At 40.2% G+C, this 6,948-nt stretch overlaps 1 protein-coding gene across 2 annotated transcripts in view; it reads left to right on the top strand.

The window, feature by feature from the left end:
* Nucleotides 1-6,948, top strand: part of Gnao1 (G protein subunit alpha o1) — a 193,329-nt gene that overhangs the window by 17,000 nt on the left and 169,381 nt on the right. The gene's annotated exons all lie outside the window — the stretch shown is intronic.

The following is a 6,948-nucleotide window of genomic DNA, read 5'->3' as shown; positions in this document are numbered from 1 at the left end:
TTCTTATGTTTACACCTAAGTCCAAAAATCTAACCATATACAACCTTGAAGCAGGACAGTCCCACACTTTTCTTTTCCTGTCTCTTGCCTTCATTCACCACTCCCTTCTTTTTGAACAATCATCTACCTGAAAGACAACACAGCAGGAACTGGCATGTCATGACAAGCAGCCCGTATTCAGAAGACCAGAATGGTAGGCACTCCAAGCATGAAACTACTATTAAAGATTACCATCTTCAGTGCAGTTGCTTAGTTCACAGGTATCAGTATATATAGTTAGTCAGGGTGAGAATCTTTCCAATTAACTGCTAGATTCAAAAATGTTCTGGAGATTCTCAGGATCATTGCCTTGCCCATCTTCTACATATATAGGCTGTATCTATTGTTTTCAACCCATTGTCTTTTTTTTAATCTCTCTGAGGAAGTTCAGTCACCAGTTCCTTCTAACAAATGAGGAAGTAAAGGTCAAAGAAGTTAAATGACTTGCTCAAGTCCACAGCTTTGCACAGCTTAGTATGTGACAAGGCTGAAGCAGTCAGTTATGTGTCTAATTTCAAAACCTATGCCCTTTCCATTGTAACCCCACAACATTTTTTGCTGCATAGCCCCACCAGTTTGGACAAGGGAAAGCTGACAGCCTGAGACCAAGTACCCCTATCAGTAAATAGGATAGCATCAGTGTTGTTTGGTAGCTGAAAGACTACATACAACAAGTGCCTAATTGTGCTGGGTTCTGTCTGGAAGTGGTGGTGATGGCCATCACTGTGCATCGCATTGGTTTTGACACCAGGATATTTCCTAGCAACTATCTGCTCAGTTCTTCAAATCATTTTCCATTCTTCCTTCAGAAGTATGAGCCACTTCCATGTTGCAGCAGAGAGCTACCTCCAAAGGCTTTGCTTTAGTGGACGAAGATGGTTTAGAGAAGACGGGAAAGAGCATAGTAGATCCATCTATCCATAAGCAGTTATATGTGCCAGGCATCCACATGCTGTGCCAGGTATGACATGGTGTCATGGAGATCTAGAAGAAGGTCTCACTCTCTACTCTTGAGGAGTCTGCAGTCCAAAGAGAACTACATGTAGAAGGCTATCTTTCACTTCAAACGAAGAAGTGCTGTGGTATTTATGTACATAATATACTACAGCAGAACAGAGGGTGCTTTCTCAGGGAGGAAACTCAGGGAAGTCAGCTGAGAGAAAGTGATATGTGAACTGAGTCTTCAGAACAAGTGTTAATTAGTGGAGAAGAAAAGGAATGCTAGGCAGAGAACCAACATGTGAAAAGACACATAAAACATGCTGGGAGTGGAAAATAATTTGATTTGGCTACAACAGTATATGTTAGAAGAATGTTAAGAAATGAGGGATGAACAATGAGAAAAAGGGAAATACACTTAAGGGATATTTGAACAATTAAATAATGGAACTTGATCAGTTGGAAAAGCATTGAGGAGATCAGTTTTAAAGTATATACAACACTGAGTCTAGGATTTCTGGTTTGAGCCACTGCAGAATGGTTATACCATTCTGAGATGGAAAAATGCAGGAGGAAGAGGGCGCATTTAGAGAAAAAAGTGGTAACCACTGTGGTTATCCAAGTGTAGATACTGATAGTTAATTGGTTGTGTTGATTAGGACATAGGACTCACTGGGAGAAGAGGGCAATTTGTAATTCTGTAATGCTTGTAGGCAGTGACAGATCTGGAAATTTGTAATCTCAGTGAGAAGGGAAGAGAAGGCTGAGTATATATCCCTCACTCCACCAGCACACATGTGTGTGGAAGTTCCAGAAAATAATTTAGGAAGAAGTGCTATGAGAGAAACTGAGGAGATATCTGAGAAATGAGAAAGAAAATATAAGGTAGAGCAGCATCATGAAAATCAAAGAAGAGGATTTCAAGATGAGGAAGTGGTTAGTTCAGTTAGATATTGCTGTAGTCAGATAAGATAAACATGTCCACTGAATCTGACAAGTTGTAGATCTTGGCAAGAAAGTTTTCATGGAAAAGTGGGAGCAAAGCCAAATTGCGATGGGTGTTAAGAAGTGTGTAGTACTGAGAAGTCAATAGAAGCCACGGATAGAGACCCACATATCTTGTCACCCCCTAAAAAAGAAATGTGGTCCATAGAAGGAAACAGCAAGTGGTATCAAATGAGAGAGGGAGTATAGGGTCCAAGAAAGACTTTGTTTTTATTGTTCTCTTGGCTTACCAGGATTATTTGGATCCATTGAGAAACTGTAAGGAAAGAGCTCTAATTGGGGATCAGGGAGAAGTTAAGGCGTAAGAAGAAGTGAGAGGAGCAGAGCCCCTGAAAGGATGAACAGCTTGATCTTGCATCATGAATGTCCATCTCCTTCCTTGAGGCTGATGGGGCTGGGCAGTAAATTTGGTGTGTATGTAAAGAAATGTGTGGGTTGAAAAACCTCCTGCCTTAGCTTTTATTTTTTTTCCTCTGAAATGAGAGGAATTAAAAAGCATCTGTGCTCACTTACTAGACCACCAGAGGCCAGTAGCCTTTATATTCAAATCTATTATTCATTCATTTATCCAATATTTATCTAGCATTTATTATATGTGACTGTTCTAGATGCTTGGAGATTCAGGGTAAGCAAGTCAGGTCCCAAGTGAATCAGGTGTAGCCTCATAAGCAAATAATTGGTCACAGTAATTGCAAACTGTGAAATTTTTTTCTGCAGTCACACCTTTGGAGGAGACCTTATGCCAATCACTGAGGGATCCAATTTCTGCTCTCGGAGAATTGGACCATTTAGAAGAAACAAATGGAGCAGTGAGAGTAAAGAAGAGGCAGTAACAGGGTTTAGTTTGGACAAGGACTCTCAATTAAGCTGGGAGGGAGCCATGGTAGTTGGAGAAATAAGTTTGGTAAAGACCATTGTTTTTCTCCTGCAGACAGTTTCAGTGGGGCTGCCTGTGATTGTTTCATGCTGCTTAAAGCTAGAGGTGGACACATTACTCAGGCTGTACCACAGTGATTGGCCCAAGAATGGTCATTTAACTCATGCTAGGCCAATTGTAGTTCTCTGGAATTTTGTAGTCTCTAAGAGAACGAAGCTCTTCATCTAGGATCTCAGGAAAATCTTCATTTGACTGGAGTGATGAAAACTTGGAGTGGTGTGTGGCCATATCTCCATCTCCATTGTTCTCCACAAATGGAAATTTGTTTTATCATGGGAGGGGCTCTAAAGAAAACTGAAAAGAAAGATTGGGAGAGTGAGAGATGGGGAAGGGAATGGGAAGACAAAGAGGAAACCAGGAAAACATCTGATAATGTTACTGGAATCTCTGAAGTTGACTCTATGGATATGACAGTTATATGAACCAATCCATCTTATACAAACTAATATGAGTTGGAATTCTGTCCCCTACATTCAGAATCATCTTGATGAAAGGGATAAGATCTTCCAGGAAGAACAAATAGCATTAGATATAGCATAAAAACAAGACTCACACATCTAGGAGTAGTGGACAGTTTCTTGTATCTGGAAAGTTGGGAGTTTCTGAGAAGTGATTGAAAGGGAATAGTGGAGCTACACTGTAGGGTCCTCTGATCATTTTGCTAATAATACTTTGATTACATTCTGGTGCCAAGTCAAGAAAATCTGATGAAGGAAGATCATAAGTGAGTCTTACGAGCAGAGAAAGATTTGTATAGTCTGAGTAAGAAAAGGCAATGAAATGTAGGGGGTTGGGGGTGAGGAGTTGGAGGCAGAATACATGAGACCTGGTGTTTAGTTGACTATAGAAGAGAGATCATAGGAGTCTTTTTAATTTTGGACCTCAGTGGTGGAGTTCACCTGTGTCATCAAGTTGAGAAGCACAGCAACCAGGAGAGAAAGATGGCAACTCCAGTCACAAGCATGAGTTTCTGGAATGTTGAGCAGTTTACCTTGGAGATAGTACTGATGTTTAGAAGAAGTTTCTGGGCTGGGAGGAGAATTGGACTCAGCTGCCCTTTGTGGAAGGGCCTTGAGAATGGGTGTGATGCCTGGGTTGGGGTGCACAGAAAGACAGAAGGGGGGCCCAAGGAAGGCGCTATCAAGGTTAAAGAAATCCAGGGAGGGCCGGGGAGATGGATCAGTGGAATAAGCACTTCCCTGGCAAGCACAAGGGCCTGAGTTCAATCGCCGGTTCCGCAAAAAAAGAAATCCAGAGATCCTATCTTCAGTGATATATAGATAGGTCCACCTGATAAAAGGAACCAGAGTCAGAGGAGCAGAAGGAGACCTCAGAGCATTCTGCCACATGTGTAACACCAGAGAGGGGATGAGCTTCAGGAACTTCTTGGTGAAAATCAGGGTCTGGTACTAGGCCGTGGCAAGTTAAAAAAAAAAAAAAAAAAAAAAAAAAAAAAAAGATTGAGAAAAGATCATTGTGTTTGTTGATTGATGCTACTATTGGCCTTTGAAAGAGCAGTTTCAGGGCTCGGGAGATGTGTCAGAAGCATAAGCACTTCCCTGGCAAGTGCAAGGGCCTGAGTTCAGTCCCCGGTTCTGGGGGGTGGGGGGGAGCAGTTTCAGTGGAAGGAAAGGGTTAGAAGCCAAACTCAAGAGAATTTTTGGTGTATTGAAGTCCAGACTAGGTCAAGAAATTCAAGTTCTCATTTATCCCTGTGATCATGTGTCTCTTGGTGACTCCAGACAAGTACCTTAACTTCTCTAGGACTCAGGTAAAATTCCAAAATGGAAATTGAATGACCTATAAGCTTCTGTTCCAGTCTTGTAGTCGCAGTTTAAATCCTGTCCAGTAAAATCAATGTTCTTATAGTAGAGAAATTCCTCTTTTTCCTTGGCCACTCCCAGCTGACATAGGAAACTATAACTGAATTAAGTTTTCAGAACTCTAGCGCTAATTGAGAAAGAAAAGTAGGACATCAGGTCAGGGAATTGCACCCAGTGTACATTGTGTCCATGTGTACTTGCCACTGAGTGTGGAGATCTATATAGCAGTAATGTGTCTCCTAGTGCTATCAGGGTTGCAACAGAATTATGTGCTCCTTTTCCACAAGAGGAACACTGAAGATGATACCAGAGCATAAAGGCTTTCTGAATTCCAGAGTAGGCAAAAAAATGAGCAGGGAGCCCCATGTCTTAAGAAATAGAAGGACAAACCTGAGGGTACCAGTGGGCTTGGGCAAGAAAGACACCTACTCTGTCTCTCCCTGACCCCATTAAAGGAGGACTTTGAGGAGGAGATGGAATAGCAGTGGGGAGAACCTGGTTATGAACTTAATCATTAATCATTCTTCCCTGTTCCTGCCCATATAATATATAAAGTTGTTTCTTCTTTTAATCCTTCCTTAGAATTCCAGCTACATGGACCTCACTATTGTGTAACTTTAGGGGCACATGTTTGTTTATTTTACATATTCCATTGCAAGACCAGCCATGTTTTGACACTTTCTTGGCTTCTAGGAATAGTGACCTATTATAGTCAATCTTCCTCCCCTCAAGGACGTTACAGTTTTAGGGAAGAGAGATTATGAACAAATAAGTGAAGTCAAGGTAATTTCATATAATGATAAGTATTATGAAAAAAGAAATTATAGTTAGATAGTAGATAGTGGTTAAAAGAAAGAATGGATAAGAAAACAAGTCAGTGGATGCAAAGCTTTGACAGGGAAGTGAGCAAAAACAATACTAGTAAGGTTGGAATATTGGAAAGCCCAAAGACACTAAAGAAGTAGGCCAGTATGTAGGGCTTGTTGGCCATGGAATGGCATTTGGGTTTCATTCTGAATGCCAGGAAGGGTTGAAACACAACTTCTTCATCTGATTTATTAAAAAGATACTAAAAATAAATAAATAAATAAATAATAAAAAGATACTTCTTCATTCTGAGAAAGGCAAAACCATAGGGACAGAAATTATATCAGTGGTTTCTAGGGATTGAGGTGGGAATGGAGGGGGAGGGACTGACTACAAAGGGGCCCAAGAAACCTTATATGGGAGATGGAAATATTTTATGTCTTAATTGTGGCAGTGGGTGCACAGCTGTGTGTGCCTATCCAAACTCATCAAACTGCATTTCTAAAAATGGTCAGTTTGATTTGGGATAAATTATACTTTAATAAACCCAACTTGTAAAATAACATTATTAACCAAAAACAGAATTGTAGTAAGCCTTAACAGGAACCCTCTGTTCTGTCAAGGACAGGTGACAGCAGGCCTGGAAACAGAAGACCATCTCACAGTCCAGCAGTACTGCCACTCAGCACTGTTCTTACAGCTCAGCCTGTGTTGCATGCTGTTCCTGGTGGTTTCCTTAAATCAGTTTATTGATATGTGTTCTTAGTTTTCCTGTTTATAAAGCTTTCCTTCACAATTTGTTTGAAAGCTCACAGTGGATAGAAACCATCTGCTCCATTTTTTGTGTGCCCATGAGAGATGCTTATTACATATAATGTTCTTTACATCCAAGCGGTGCTTTCAAGTTTATTATCTCCTTGAAATCTTAAAACGATTTTGGCTGATTGCACAGACATTACATCCCCATTTTATAGATGAAGAAAACAAGGCAAAAGCAGCAAATATAACAGAATGAAGGAAGCAAGAACTTTGGACCTCTCATCTTTGCTATTTGTTGGCTGTGTGATTTGGGGGAAATCACCCAATTTCTCTGAACTTGAGTTTCCTAATTATTAATAAAAAACAAAAAATTAACATATTGTTGATACACTGTGAGTATTAAGTGAGGTAAAAGCTAAAAGTATTTAGAAATTTTTTAAATTTTTTTGGTCAAATTCTGTAGGGACTTAAAGTTTAACATATCAATACTTTGTGAAAAATACCTGTTCCACGTTATGCCTAAGATGTTTGATATTCAGACAGATAGTGAGGTTAAGCTCAACAGCCTAGGTTATATGGTAATAACAATAAGCATCTCTTCTGGAGGGTTAACAACCTAAGTTTGCAGACCAAAAATTA

Source organism: Octodon degus, unplaced genomic scaffold (assembly GCF_000260255.1).
Source record: "Octodon degus isolate 3935 unplaced genomic scaffold, OctDeg1.0 scaffold00011, whole genome shotgun sequence".
NCBI classification, from domain to species: domain Eukaryota; kingdom Metazoa; phylum Chordata; class Mammalia; order Rodentia; family Octodontidae; genus Octodon; species Octodon degus.
Note: the sequence above shows the minus strand (reverse complement) of the source record. Positions and strands in the feature narration are given on the sequence as shown.